Here is a 16,795-nt window from a genome sequence, read left to right on the forward strand (position 1 = left end):
GCCCTGCGGCTGGACAAGTCCCTGGGGAAGAGGCAGAGGGCATCCTGGGGCCTGCTAAGGCTTCTTTATACATGCTGGGTTTTGTTCTTCCTGGCAAGCATTCATGGCCAAGGTCCTTGTGGTTCCCTGCTCCCTGCAGGCTGGCCCTTTCCTGCGCGCTGTGTCTCTGTCACTCACCTGTCTGCGGAGTCTCCTTGCTCTTCTCCAGAGGCCTTCGGCAAGCGGTGCCACACAGAGGAGACAGATGGCTTCCCAGTTTCTACAAAGCATCCAGACACTCCCGCCGTGGGCAAGGTATTCCCAGAAGTAGCCCAGGGGGTAGGGCAGGTCGGAGGTCTGGTGCTCTGTGCTGAGGGGCTGTTGTTTCGGGCCCTCATCAGGGACCACCGTGCTTAGCCTGAGCCGGATCCGGCTGGGGCAGCTGGAAAGGCCGAGGCTGCAGGGCCAGTTGGGGACCTGGTGCTTGGTGCCAAGGCTTCTGCTGACCCTGACCCTGTCCCCACGGTGTCTGCAAAGGCCAAGGCCACCTGGGATAAATGAAGCCATGGCCAGAGCCATGGCCAAGAGGAGAGTCAGGCTGAGCTTCATCCTGTGCTCTCCTGAGGAACGCTACCAGCACTGGAGACGGCTGTCACGCTGAGCAGAGCTCTGGCAGTGACCACCAGCACTGGCAGCTGTGGCCAGCCGCAGCCTGATGTTATGCCCGGCCCTGTGATGTCACAGGGCCTTTCACTGTGAGACCGGCAGGTGATGGAGGCTGTGGTGAGGCCGGGGAGGACACAGGCAGGCGGTCTCTGAAGCCTGCTGCTGCCGCTACAGGCCGCACAGGGGGGACTGTCTGCCCAGTAGGGCGGTGGGCCTGAGCCCCGCGTGTTTTGGGCCATGCCCTGAATTTCTCAGTGAGAAGGAGAAGTGGCCAGAGCCACATCCAAGCTGGGCAGCCATGGCACAGTTCTCCTCAAAACGCTCTTGTGGGCGGAGTGGAAGCCCCCATTAAGAGGAAGGCCCCAAACTGGCTGTTGGCTGAATAAAATCATAGAATCATTAAGGCTGGAAAAAACCTCCAAGATCATCTGGTACAACCACCCTCCTACCACCAATGGGGATCATCTGGGGGGATCAACTGGGGGATCATCTGGGAGATGAGACGCTGGAGAGCAGCCCCGCAGAGAGGGATCTGTGGGTTTCGGTTGATATCAAGTTGAATACGATCCAGCAGTGTGCCCTGGCAGCCAGGAGGGCCGACCATATCCTGGGGTGCATCAAGCACAGCACTGCTAGTTGGTCAAGGGAAGTGACTGTCCCGCTCTGCTCTGCACTGGTGTGGCCTCACCTCGAGTACTGCGTGCAGTTCTGGGCACCATAGTAAGAAAAGGACGTGAAACTGTTGGAGAGTGTCCGGAGAATGGCTACTAAGATGGTGAAGGGCCTGGAGGGGAAGATGTATGAGGAGCAGCTGAGTTGACTTGGTTTGTTCAGCATGGAAAAGAGGAGGCTGAGGGGAGACCTCATGGCAGGCTACAGCTTCCTTGCGAGGGGGAGCAGAGGGGCAGGCGCCGATCTATTCTCTTTAGTCACCAGTGATAGGACCCGAGGGAATGGAGTCAAGCTGTGACAGGGGAGGTTCAGGTTGATGTCGGGAAAAGTTTCTTCACCAAAAGGGTGGTCACGCAGTGGAACAGGCTCGCCAGGGACGTAGTCACAGCACCGAGCCTGTTGGAGTTTAAGAAGCGTTTGGACTGTGCTCTCAGTCATATGGTCTGAATTGTTGGGTAGACCTGTGTGGAGGCAGGGGTTGGACTCAATGATCCTTGTGGGTCCCTTCCAACTCAGGATATTCTATGGTTCTATACCAATATCACCCACTAAACCATGTCCCTAAGCACCACATCCAACCTTTCCTTAAACACCCCCAGGGACAGTGACTCCACCACCTCCGTGGGCAACCCATTCCTACGTCTGACTGCTCTTTCTGAGAAGAAATCTCTCCTAATTTCCAACCTGAACCTCCCCTTGCGCACCTTGAGGCTATTCCCTCTAGTCCTATTGCTAGTTACCTGCGAGAAGAGGCTGACAGCCAGCTCCCCACACCTTCCTTTCAGGCAGTTGTAGAGAGCAATAAGGTCTCCCCTGAGCTCCTCTTCTCCAAACTAAACAACCCCCGTGCCCTCAGCCGCTCCTCACAGGACTTGTGTTCCAGGCCCTTCACCAGCTTCGTAGCCCTTCTCTGGACACGCTCCAGGGCCTTGATGTCTTTCTTGTAGTGAGGGGCCCCAAACTGAACACAGTACTCGAGGTGCAGCCTCACCAGAGATGAGTACAGGGGGACGATCACCTTCCTGGTCCTGCTGGCTACACTATTCCTGATACAAGCCAGGATGCCGTTGGCCTTCTTAGCCACCTGGGCACACTGCCAGCTCATGTTCAGGCGAGCATCTACCAACACCCCCAGATCCTTTTCCTCTGCACAGCTTTCCAATCACTCTCCCCCAAGCCTGTAGCATTGCCTGGTGGTGTTGTGACTTTAGTCACAACTAATGAGCCAGCAACTGTGAGCCAGCAGCGTGCTCAGGTGGCCAAGATGGCCAACAGCGTCCTGGCTCATGTAAGAAACAGGGTGGCCAGCAGGACTAGGGAAGCAATTGTCCGCCCGTACTCAGCTCTGGAGAGGCCACACCTCGAGTACTGTGTTCAGTTTTGGGCCCCTCACTACAAGAAGGACATCGAGGTGCTCGAGCGTGTCCAGAGAAGGGCAATGAAGCTGGTGAGGGGTCTGGAGAACAAGTCTTACAAGGAGCAGCTGGGGGAGCTGGGGTTGTTCAGCCTGGAGAGGAGGAGGCTCAGGGGCGACCTCATCACTCTCCATAGGTACCTTAAAGGAGGCTTTCATGAGGTGGGGATTGGTCTATTCTCCCACGTGCCCGGTGGTAGGATGAGGGGGAACAGACTACAGTTGCACCAGGAGAGGTTTAGGTTGTATATTAGGAAGAACTTCTTTACTGAAAGGGTTGCTAGGCAGGGAAGTGGTAGAGTCACCATCCCTGGAGGTCTTTAAAAGATGTTTAGATGTAGAGCTTAGTGATATGGTTTAGTGGAGGACTTGTTAAGTGTTAGGTCAGAGGTTGGACTAGGTGATCTTGGAGGTCTCTTCCAACCTAGATGATTCTGTGATTCTGTGATTCTGTAAAGTGCAGGACCTGGCACTTGGCCATGTTGGACCTCATCCCATTGGCCTCTGCCATTGATCCAAACTTTGCAAGTCCCTATTCAGGGCCTTCAAATGTAAACCGTTGTGACGTAGGAGTGTAGTTAGTCTGGAATTACTCCCAGAGGGACATGACCCATGGCGTCCTCTGCACTCACCAGCCACTGGCACCTCCCACGGCCATGGGCACCCCCAGGAAACCTCAGTGGGACACGGGCACCCTGACGGGATGTGGTCTCTCCTCTTGGGGCACAGGGACCTGTGGGACAACTCACAGCTTTTCTCTCCCAGCTCAGCTCCCTCATTCCTCTTCAGGTGTGTTCTCTAAAACCCGCATGCAGCAGGCCTCGCTTGCCCCACTGCCTCCCATGTGGCTGCTGCCCCAAGCCCCTTGGTATGGAAAGGACACAAGTTCCTGTACAGTTACTCTTTATTCAACTGAAACAAATGGTCTGCTACCAGAAGAAATTTTCAAGAGTCCCTCAGCCAGCTCTGCTGCACATGCGTGCTCCTGCTGTCTTCTGTTGAAGAACAAAGCAGAGCCATGTCCTTTGGGATGCCAGCAGGCCCCAGCGGCGCCTTCAGGGGGTTGCAAAAGGGGACTCTCCTCGGAGGTCCTCATCAGATGGATGCTGAGTCCCCGCTGGCTGTTGTGCTGGCTGGGCATGGGCAGCCCACCAGGGGAGAGCTGGCATTGTCGGTGGCACCCATGCAGGGAGGAGGTGATCAGGGCGATGCTGGCATCCAGCTGTCAGTGGAGGTGCCATCACTGCAGGACACTTTGGAGGGCTGAGGCGTGTCCTCCTGCACTGGCTGGCTGTCATTCTGAAAAGAACTGACTGTCAGATGGGTGAAAATGCAGTGCCGTAATTATTAGCCAGGCACTTCCTTCTACCTGCCCCTTTTTCTGATGCGATGCCTTCTGATGCGGGCCCCTTCTCCTGGGACACGGGCTCCTATGGGGCAACCCACGGTCATGGGTTCACGCTTCTCTCCCCCCTTCTCCTGGAGCATCAGCCTCCCCAAACCCATGGACAGCAGCACTCACTCGCCACGCTGCCTTTCCCGTCACCGGTCCACGGGATGCACGCTCTAGATGAAGTTAGCCGGGGAACGGAAGGAGGCTCTTCTTTTCCTGCGCTGGTCTTGCACCTTCTTCCTTGGCTGCGGGTGCCCGAGCTCTTGCAGGCGGAGCTGGTAGAGGCGCTTCAGGCACCTCACCGTGAAGGCAACATTGCCCTCCATCCGGCAGAGCAAGTTACAGTCACTTAGAGCATCCTGTCTCGGTGTATAAATTCCCAGAATATATCTGCACTTGTTACAAAGGTGAGACTAGATAATCATGTGTACAACTTCACAGTTGAGAATTCACATTTGGTATATATTTTGATTATATTTCTTCTTGTCATTTTGTATTAAATATAGAGGAAACCTTATTGTGTATAATGTTGGTCTTTTTCATGAAAAAGCATACTTATCCAGACAGTGTTCCTTTCAGCCAATAGGTCTTTTTCCTCAAAAAAAAAAAAAAAAAGTGTCAGAATTAAATAGAGAGGCTACATGTGTAAACTAAAGCATGCCTATGGGGATTTGCATAGTCACGGTGATGGAACAGCACATTGCAACTCTGGTGAAGCATCAAATCTCAGAGGTCCTCGTTCTGGTCTCCCAGCCGGTTCAGACCAGTGTGCCCAGTATGCCCCGCTCCTGGCCTCAGGTAACATGGCTAGTATAACCAACAATAAGGTGAATACCCAAATATGTGAGCAGGCTGTTAATGTATACCCATTCCCCTCTCCCTCTCCCTTTTCTCTGGCCCCAGGGTGTGGGGATACCTATTGTCAAGATGATAAGGTCGACAGTGTGATAGAGACTCAAGCACTAGGTCACCCAGAATGGGTGTGGGGCATCCACTGACAGAGTGGCAAAGCCCATCCGCCTTATCAATACCCAGGTGCTGGGCTGCTAGGAGATGGTGAACATTGGAACAGGGAAGCCAAACAACACAGGGAGGTCTGTCCATAAATTCAAGTAGCCACCAGCCCTAAATAGTCCTTAGACAGGAATTGCTGCTGGACGGCAAAACCCAGTTGCCAGGGATACCTCCACAGTTTTCTTCATCCTCCGTCCCAGGATGGAGTGAGTGACTCATGTTCTTTTATGTAAAGCCTGAGTCTGGGGGATACAATATGATTGAATCTCGTGCTGATTTATAAGGTTTTTACCCATCTGCAGAGGGTCCAGGTGACAAAAGTGCATGTAGCTCAGAATGCTGGAAATTCTGTGCAACTACAAGCTCCTTTAAGTACCAAAAAAAACTAGTTAAGAAATTGTAGATAATTGTATAATATATATATTACATATGTATATATATAATTGTATAATATATATATAATATACATAGATGTATATATATAAGATAGTTGTAGAAATTGTAGCATAGCTATGCTGATTGTTTTTTTGTTTGTTTGTTTTTATGTACTAATAGATCACTAATGACCATAACCCCATGGCCAACCCTTGTTCTGCCAGGAATCTCTAAAAGATCCTGACTGTCCTCTGTGGAGTGGAGTGACAAGCAGTCAAGGTTCATTAGTATCCAACAGCAAAAGTTGAATAACACTTTATTATTTGGTGATAGCAGATTATTCTTTTCTTTGTTCTTGCTCTTGCTGTCATTTTATGAAAAATTTCATGCTAGTTTCCATCATTATTGGACAGATGGTCAAGAATCTTGATTGTACTATAGTATGATAAAGAGATTAAAAATATGTAATCAGGCCATCTTGTCTCCCCTGTGTTCCAGTGCAATTGTGTTTCTTTCATTACAGTGAGTTATCTGATACATTTTTAATAGCCTTAGGTCAAAGTTTTCACAATATCCGCCCACTTTCTGATCAGCATCTATGTGACTTCACTCAGCTTCGAGAGTTTTATGTGCATAAAAGACAATGCCCAGGATAATGACAAGGTGAAGACGAATACTCAGACAAGGATGAAAAAAAATTTTTTTTTTCCTTTCAATGTAAATGAATAAAAGAACAAATGTACATATGTTTACCCTAAAAAAGAAACAAATACATATTGTCATTAAATATCTCATGAAGGTGCTTTATACCTGCTATGTATTTGATTTGTTGATACTAATATCCACTAATATAGGAAATATAGGAAAAGACATGTTTTATTATTATTTATAATTTGGAATCATTTTCACTGTAATTGGCCTGTCCCACTTAGTTAAGAACTGATACATAGCAAGAAAACCAAACCTTTCTTACTGGGAAAATGGCAGAGGCAGCTGGAGCACTGGACTCAGGACAACCAGAAGAAAATAGTTATTTTCCAGTGCCTTGAACAGCTCTTAGAAGAGAAAGTTCTGCCCTGTTTGCTTATGTTAATCCGTTGCGGGATTGCCAGCATGTTCTATGTTGTTCTATGTAGACTGTAGACTGTGTTTTCTTCCAGGATGCAGTAGGTGGCAGCCTTTACCTTCCATCTTGTTCAAAAGCAGTTAACAACTTTTCTTCCACACCAAAAATGACTAATCTGATTAGACTGAGACAACAGAAAGGAAATAAAGCTCTGCCAGTAATCTTAACTGCTTCCACAGAAGCAATAAGTTAAACCTCTGTTTGCTGCCTACTGGATATCTAGACTCTCACAAAGATGAACCTGCAAACTAGTGGCATTTAACAGTCACTGTACTTTCTCGGAGATAACTGATTTAAGGGCTAAATTAAGAAAAATGAATTAGGTTCCTTCATAAAGCCGTCATCCAGAAATGAACTCTATCCTGTATAATGGGACCAGTGAATGGAAGGGGGTTGGGGTTTTGGTTTTGGGTTTGTTTGTTTTGCTTTTTTGTTTGGTTGATTTTTTTGTTTAATTTTATTTTCATTATTGTCTTGAAACATATTTCTCTGCATACGAAAATTAACAGAGGAGCTGAGAGGAAACACTAGACATTAACACACTAACTACGGAAGTGTTGGCAGCAGGATACCAAGAAAGAGTTACAAATCAAATTTAGTCTATCTTCTGCTGAATGTGATTTGAAACCATGAAGATAAATCAGTTTGGATGAAATATGGTTGTTGCTTGGTTGTTTTGTTTTGTTCATTTTTTCAAAAGCAGTAAAGAAACTAAGAATTCGGAAATTTTCTCCAATTGAAAAAACCAATTGACTTGACCTAGGGAACGGGTCAAACCATGACCCAGGGAATGGGTCATTTTTTGAGTTGAGAAAGAGCCAGAATGTGATAGACCTGGATTCTGCCACAAGCTGACTTACAAGAAAAGTCAGTCTGAAGACAAGTCTAGTACTCCTGTGATCATATGTAGAAATCAAGAAGGCCTATTGTAAAATAATAATAATAAACCGTCCCATCATCTGTATTTCTTATTCTATATCTTTGTTGTTGTTGTTTTAATTGCCCTTTATGCAATAATACAAGAAGTACCTGAAATAGCGTTCCTCTTGGTTCATTGCACAGAACAACTTTAAAGGAAAAAAAATTAACCAAGTGTATACAGCTGAAAGCATTGACTCAGAATACCGTTTCCTAGAATTTGCTCTAGCTTTAAAATTCTTGAGAAACTGGAAAATACAGATAATTTGTACTAAACAGAAGTTGCTATATTTCTAATTGTTAACTTAAATTCTGAAGTGTAGTATGTTATAGGGAGGCATAAAAGATTAATGACTTTAGAAGAAGAGATTGCAAAGCGGGAAATCTCATTTTTGACTTTGAGATCTTGTTTCAAACAAGATAATTTGGTTACAGTAGTCAAACATTTAACTAGCTTCAGCTTAAATGTGCAGCATCCTTTAGTAAATAAGTTAAGTTGTGATTTATAAGTAGTTAGAATTAACGTTAAATGGATAAATCTTATTACATTTGAAGTTTTAAAGGCTAATGATTTTGAGAGTTAACTCAATGTAATTGAACACTGACATAAATTTTGACTTGATTTTGATATTCCTTTTTTTTCCCTTGCTTTCAGTTTTTAAAACTCTTGACAGAAATCTTTTCAAAGATATATATATGTGGATTTCTTTTCTTATGTAAATATATATAATCCTTGCAAAGATATTAATTCCATTCATACATATATATTTATATGAATTTAATTTCATTTATATATATATATCATTCATATAGATGAATGAAATTCAAAGCACTGATGCTGTCACAGCTGTGAGAAGCAACATGATATGAGAACATATCAACCAAGCAAATATTAAAGATAAATAAGTGGTTTTGGCCTCACAGGTGATTTCATGTGGCCTTTGGTGTGCTTAGGTTCAGTTAACCCTCCCACTAATAGTGCTATAACAATGCATACAAGATCACAGTACCCGAGGAAGTGCAAAATTTTCTTACTGACTTCGTTTGACACAACTCATTTTTTTATGTTGGTGTTTCTATCTGTAAAACAGAGAAGAATATCTTTTGCTGTACTGGACTCAAATAAGGATTATGGTAGTAAAGTTTTTGGCATGTGTATAGTGTTATCATCATCTTGGTAAATTTTGGTTTAATTAAAAGCACAGAGAGGAAGTGTTAACTGTAAAATACTAAAATCAGTAATGGAATAAGCACCAGTTGGAGGCTGATACCTGATTTACAAGTTACATCAGGAAATACAGACAGTAGGAGGTTACATTGTAAACACTATTTTTAAAGTATATGAACACTCCTGAAAATCTTTTTTATGATCTTTCTTTTCTGACAGCATTTTAAAAGTTCAGCTTATGATGATTGTTTTTTTTATTATTATTGTATTTCTGTACACCCATTACATATCGTATTTTCAACCACATTAGTTTTTGTAAACTCCCAATCCTGAGAACAGACCATGACCCCTCAGATGCCAATTTAGTACTGACAGAGAACAGATCTCTTTAATGCCAGTGAGTTGTGAGGTGGGTGGGGAGTTGTTCCCTCTCCACCCTCCAGTGCAGTGGTGGAATATATATGCTAACCTGCTATATATACTAACCTGACATATGTCCATGTGACATATTTCAACATACAACTTTTCCAAAGAGCAGGATTCTTTCCTGCGTTGTATTTTAAGACGTTAACGAATTTTCAAATATCTGCCCAGGGTAATGATGACATTTAAGAGACAATAGTTCAAGGCTTTTTGACTTGAATGACATCAGTGAGAGCTCCAATCCAGAGGTCATCCAAGGAAAGATAAGAAAGGGTCAGAAGTTCCACCAAAAATGAAAGTCTTTCATCAGCGTAATTCTCTTGCATTTCTGCCTTTTCACCCAAATGTGCAAAGTCTGACAAAATACCAGTTCAGCTCTAAATTCCCTCTAGATCTTCAGAAAGATCAAAGCAGAAGACAGTTCCTCTGTCAGGAGAATAAATAAAAATCCCGGCGCAATGTTGGATTACTTTTTTGATTACTCTCCAAGAAGAGGTTTTGAGAAGAGGGAGCTTTATATACAGTGTGCTGATGGAAATAAACCTTGTTCACAAAACTTTCCTTCTAACATCTGGAACTTTAAAATGTACAAGCTGGTTTTTAGGTTTGGGACAAACCCATTTTATTGGGGTTTGCACAGCTTGCATAGCTTCTAAGTTTTTAACCTGATGAAAATCTTAAGACATCATAAAATTAATTATAGGAGCAGAACCTCAAATTATAAGGTTTTTTTTTTGTTTGTTTGTTTGTTTTTAAATGAGCAAGCCAGCTGGCTAAGCAGGTTTTTGAAAACTCTGACTGCTAAATAAGTATTACTGTGTTCATACCTTCTATTTGATTTTCTAAAAAAGCAAATTCATCATTTGATCTCAGAGCCTATTGCTACTAGCAATATTCTTTTCCAGCTGAGCCACAGCTAACATGCCTTTTATTCTTTCTCCTTTGTATCCCTTTTATCACTTCAGTGTGCTCTTCCATGTGTTGCAAAGTACAGATGGTGAAATGCTTTGGGTCATGCAATGTTGTCTTAATTCATTTGTGAGCTATGGCACCAGCTGATCTGCATTTTTCAATTTCTGATGAGTTCTGTGCAATCAGTCTCTTTTGGTTTAATCATTATGCCTGAAATAAAGAATGGCTCTTAAAAGCTGAAAGTCAAAGGCATTGAGCCAAATTGTTCTTCTGCAGTCTTTCATGCAATTCATGGGCTTCAATGATGCTAAAAAGAATAGCAAAAATGAAAAATTAACCCAGTTTTATAGTGATATAATCTTTATAAATATTTAAAAAGAGCTACATCAGCTACAGTACAGAAGAGTACCTGCTCCAAAGAGACACTCAAATGTACTTGATGGGTTATTTTAGTATAAAGAAAAAAAAGGGAAGGAAAACAGTGAGTGACAAAGAAGCAAGCAATGTTAACAGGGGTGATAGATGTAGGAAAATGGTATTTGGTGTTGCAGTAAACAAGTAACGTTTGGCCCAAGACTAACAATATAAAGCACAGAGGGAACCGTGCATGTAGCTTAACTGTAGCACTGGAGAAGTAAGCTGATTAGAATAAAACAATAAGATTACTAAAACACACAGGCAAGTCTTGATGTTGGGCTGCACCTAAATACCTTGCTTTTAAAAGCATAGCTTTATAATGAACCGTGCATTCTATGTATTTTAAAGAAACAGACAAACAGAAGCAGGATTTTTTCACAGTGTGCACTGCCATCATTAACTATCTGCCCTTAAATGTGTCAAGCTGTGGGTGTTATCTGTGTTGAATACAGGGTGTTTCTGCTAACATGGCTTAGGTCGGGCCAACGTTTTGCTCCTGAGATCGGTAAAACCTCCCTCTCCCTCAGATCTGACTAATTAATCAAGCAATTTAAAGAAAAAAAAATAATTTTTCTGATAAATTAGAAGATTGTAGATATCAGCACACAGAATGGGCCTCTCAGTGCTAAGAGAAATCACAAAAGCACTAGGCACCTGGGGTGAACAGAAGAGAAATGGAGATCTCTCATTTTCAGTGGTAATCAGTTCAAGCTGTCCCTGGTTATGTGGTTCTCATCGTCTGTTGGTTTTCATCTGTAGCCTTTTACTTTTCAGGTCTGTAGCCTGTACAGCTTTTTCATTTGTTTGTCTCTTAAACTCCCTTTATAAAGTTTAAAAAATAAATCAAAAGAATAAACTTTTCTCAGTCGTTTCTGTCTAATACAGGATATACTGTTATGAAATCTGGTTAGTAGAGAATCACACCCTACAACTGGATAAAAGTAAGCTAAGCCCAGTCATATTTACAGGCTGTGGTTCTCTACTTTCCAGTTTAAAATGCATTCTGGGAATTCCTACATTCTTTAGAAAAAATACTGTTAACAGTATCCAGCTGTGTAGATGGAAATAACCTTTTTTTCCTTCCCTTTTTGGTGTTCTTGCAGAGGGAGATGTCACATGAGTATATTTCAAATTTATACAGAAATTAAATGAGCTGCTATGAACTGTACATGTAATTCCATCCTGTGTTCCTCTCCTATTTGTCCTGTATTCCCTAATGTCCTACGGCCCTAGTATTCTTAGTCTCCTTGTCCAAATGCTGTAAACACTCCTACATAGTACCACTTACTGTACCCTGCAGCATTGCTGTTTATTTGCTGTTGCATCCACACAAAGAACTTGGTAAGCCCCAGGGGAGAGGGGGAGAACGTGTGGAAATAAGAAGTCAGGCTTACAAATACGTGGGACACTGACAAGGCATAGATATTGTTGGGTAAACTTCATAAGACCTCATAAGGCTTTATTGAATATTCCAGGACCTTGCTCCATCATTTCCAGAAGGGACTGCCTTCCTCTACCTACTCCAAGGCAAAATGAAACGCAGGATAGGCCTGAGAGCTGTTGCCACAGCTGCAGCTGTGGCAGCCAAGCCTGACCACTGTAGTTACCAGACTACAGCAATTGGCAGTGTAAGAGCAAATGGCAAGAAATGTTGTTTACAGTTTAGGAAGCTGTGAACCAGTCTACTCCAGTGTGTTAGCATGATCCTGACTTGTAATCTCTCCTCCTCTTGGGGCAGGAGGAATGTTGCAAACGAATTTCTTGAATGACTTATACTTGTTTTCGTATATCTTGTGACAGTTTGGTGGTTAATTTACAGGTGTTTTTACAAAGAATGAAATTCAAGTGATTGAGGACCTAACTCTTGCAAAATAAAGTTTATGCTTTAAAGTCAAAGATTATCATTATTTCTGTAGAGAACCATGTAGAGAACCAGCAGTTCTGAAGAAAAGAAGGTGGCTTACTGCCTTTATTTTGGTCAACAGAATTAGAATTAAAAAACGGAGCAAGGAGACAGTAGGTAGTTTGTGTAGGAAGATGTATAAAAACATAAGTAAATAGAAAGTGTGTGGTTGTGCTTAGTAGGGTCTCAAACTGGTGTTTTACTTAAAGAAATAGGAAAGAAGATAAATGTGGTGAAGCAAAGGAAATAATAGAGCAAGGGGAAGGTGCTTTGAAAGAAAATTTCAAAGAAAAACAAAAAGGAAATGGGAAGAGAAGAACAGAACTGAGAAACCAAAAGAAGCAGAAAAAAGAAGAGTACATAATTTTTAAAAAAAAAAAGTTGATTACATTTTGTAGAGTATAGAATCTCTGAAGTGCTCTGCTACACTCATCTCCCTGCTTAAGCGCTGAAGGCAAGCTTTTAGAATAATCTGATTTTAGAATAATCTGATGCCATGCAATGTACCTACTGGCTCCAAACCTGAATGGTGTGGAGAATGGAGCACCCAACTGCTATTCCTGTATCAAAGCAATGATTGTAGGACAAGCTTGTTATTACAGAAAGTAACTTTCTTTCCCGTTTGGCATAGTTTATGCCAGAAGGAAGAAGGATTTGAAATTTTATTTTGTATCCGTCCTGTTATCTTGTGTAGAAATGTACAAATATTAAATCCCTTTCTTGCCTAGTTGGTTTCATCACCACTTCCCATTATCTGTTTGTAATTCAGTGCAGCTTTTAATACTTTCTCTGTCTACATGCCCATCATCTGAAGTTCAGCAAATGTCAAAGTATAGTCAAGTCCATATATGTGTGTGTTTTACTAAAGTTATTATCACTGGTAGAACAAAATGTCACCTACAATGCTGAAAAAATAGTGAAGGGAAAGATCACAATCACACTTTCTCATCTGAGGGACAACTAGGACTGTAATGATTTCAATTTCAGAGATTTTCATGGTGTAAACAGGTAAAAAAGATATTTTGTTAATGAAAGGACATATTTTAGCTTCCATTTACTACCAATTCTGTATCTATTTAACTAAAAATTGGGGTCATTCAGCAGTCATGAATAAACCAAAAGTACAAAATATTGGCCACATTCCAGAACAAAATTGAGTAAGCTTGAAAGACTCTCAAAATTAAAATAATGTTTTTAATTGTTGTTTCTAAAAACAGCGATAAACCAAAAGTTTCTCACACTGTTTATCATTATTTTTAAAACTGTCATGGTATTCATCACAACTCGGTGAAATATTTGTATATGTCTGTGAATCAATATGAAGTGACACTCAGGTTTAACATTCTGTTCTTTCACAAACCTAATCACATGTTGACAATGTTTACTTATCAGAGGAGTTGGCAGATCCCTTCCCACCACAGGCCCTCCTACACTCCATCCAAGTGGCATTTCTGTGGCCCGTTAGCTCCCTGTAGCCCTCTAAAACTAGTGAAGAGGGATACTGAGATTCATCAGAAGGCAAGGATTGGAAAGTGGGTTAAGAACTATTCAACCTGTAACAAGAGTGTGGGAAGTAGTTTGTAGACAGTGTTCTGTTTCTAAATCTACTATCAAAACAATTTTTGCAGGGCAGAGGAGTGTATAGAAAAATCCGACTGGATTGACAGGGCAGGGAAGGGAGACTAAATTTTATATTAACTTTGTATGTCTTGCTAAGTGTTTTGTGTTTAGTTCTCTGCTAACTACAACCATGTGACTGAAAGTGTGTTGGTCTCTATTGGGTCTTTCTTAAGCAGAAAGATTATGAAGACCAGTTCATGAAACCTTGAAAAGAAATACCAGTTTTGCATTATTTGCCAGTGAATAATTTACTTCATAGTTCATAGGACAGCAAACAAACATATGCAAATGGTTTAAGGCATGCATAGAGAATCATGAGTATTTTGTGTGTTTATCAACTTTGTATCTGTATGAGTTCTGAACAGGATTAAAACCTCAGAAAAGTAAACTTATTTTAGAAGGAAATAGAATCCTTAAAGCTGTGATTCTCTCTCTCTCTCTCTTTTTTTTAATAAAAAATAAACAAATAAAAAGTAAACAGACTTGTTAATTCTCAGTTTTTCAGCATACAGGCATTCATTTTATCAAGCATTTAATTGTTGTGTTCATAAATTCAGATACAAATAACGCATATTCATATATGCTTTCATAGTCCAATCACCCTTGCTTTGAAGGTCATTATACTGCTTTAAAGTCTCTTAAACTCATATAATTGAATCAGGTCTCTTCATCCATTGCCTGTTCCATTTCTACAACAAATATTTTCTGTTTCAAAATCACTGGAATATTCTAGCTAATCTATAATAAAAAATACTTAGAAAAAAAATGACAAATATTATTTGGTGTTGGTCAGAAGTTCGTGATGGAAGGTAACCGTTTTACAGGTGCTGCTATCTGCTTTTAAATAATGGGTGACCTGAGCATCATTCTTTTTCACGTGTGTGTGTTTGACTAAAGGAGTTAATACAATGAGGTATGACCAGGGAAGAAGAAAGATCTATTTTTTTGTATTTCGTTACCACTGTTGTATTTTATTACTTTAAGAGCCCCTGAGTACTAAGTCCCATTTAACAGTGTGTATTGCTTATCTTGATTAAAAAATGCTTAGACAAGAAGATAGTGGATTAGTCAACACTCCTTGGTCAGTGCTTTTCCTACAACTGAGCCTAAACTATCTCTTTAGAAAACCATATTTCTGTCTTTTAAGTTTATTCTAAAGTTGGTATTGATCAACAGAGGGCAGATTTCTGTTGAAGCAGTGAGGAGGATCACATTTTTTGTTTCTGTAAGTTTCTCACGATCACATGTCAGAAGTTACTGTCGTGGCACACTTTTAAAAAGCAGTTGTCACTCAGATGAGGAAGTGCAATTGTGTTCTTTCCCTTTCCTAATTTTTCAGACACACCATTTCTGGTTTATGTTAACCTTAATCTGGTAAAAAAGTAAAAGTGAGTTGACCTATTATTTATTCCAGCTTTTTAAAAAGATTGCCAAAGACAGAGTTGCATAATGTCATTTTGCAATTGGTAAACGTAAGTACAGCAAAGATACATTTTAAATATTTGCACTTAGGAAGACTAATATATTAGCACTATTAGAAGATGACGATCTCTAATATTCTCATCACTACAGTAATAAATTAACAGATTGCTCTTAATTAACTCAGTGTCCATTGGAAAAGCAAGATACACATTTCAGATTAACCTATGTGTAACAAATAGAGTGTTCTACAAGAGTGGATGTAATATGAAACTATATAACTTTTCAGACACTATAGTACTATGGAAATTCCAACTTTCTTTTGCTTTTTTCATCAATTAGTTAATATTTTGCCATGTTGTTCTTCAAGAAAATGGTAGTAATGATAAAAAATTATGAGTCCTTGCTATGTTAAAACACACCAAAGGAATTGCTATTAGCATCTGAGGTTTCTCAGCTTCCCCTGTCATTCTGTACTGCTATTTTAATTACAGGTTCTGACATAGCTGTTAAATTTTATACCCAAACAAGATGAAACACTGAAAATCATGAAATGAGGATTTATGGTTTCTTTTGCAGGTTTAATCATCTAGTTCCTAAGCATATGCATTAGGATATTGTTTTAGAATATTTAAAGTCACTGTTGTCTCCCTAGAACACTTGCCTTGTTTAGGAAATGGTTAGTTACTTGCATTTTTTTTTTTTCCCTCGGTGCTACACATACTGTTATTCCAGTTCTTTTCTCTCATTCTTCTCCACTGATTAGTCCTGTCCCAGTCTCTGCTCTCAGTAGTTGCTGATACTATTGTCCTCCTTCCACTTAAAGCATACTGTTTCTCATCAGCATTTCCTATCTGCTGTGAGCTGTAAAGTCACAGAATCACAGAATGGTTGGGGTTGGAAGGGATCTCTGAATATCACCTAGTCCAAACTCCTATCGAGCAGGATCACCTAGGACACATTGCGCAGGAGGGCATCCAGGTGGGTTTTGAATATCTCCAGAGAAGGAGACACCACAACCTCTCTGGGCAACCTGTTCCAGTGCTCTGTCACCCCCACAGTAAAGAAGTGCTCTCTCATATTCATCCAGAACTTCCCATGCTTCAGTTTGTGCCCATTGCCTCTCATCCTGTCGCTGGGCACAACTGAAAAGAGACTGGCTCCATCCTCTTGACGCCCTCCCTTCAGATATTTATATACATTGATAGGTCGCCCCTCACTCTTCTCATTTCCAAGCTAAAAAAGTAGCTATCCCAATCTGCATTTTTCAACTTCCTGCTGCAGTTTACTTTTTTAGGTGCTCCCCAAGTCCGGGTGTTGCTCCTTCTTCATTTGAGTTGAGATTCTGGCTCAACATACTGACAACATAATTCAGA

This window comes from Anser anser (genome assembly GCF_964211835.1).
Source record: "Anser anser genome assembly, chromosome: Z".
NCBI classification, from domain to species: Eukaryota; Metazoa; Chordata; class Aves; order Anseriformes; family Anatidae; genus Anser; species Anser anser.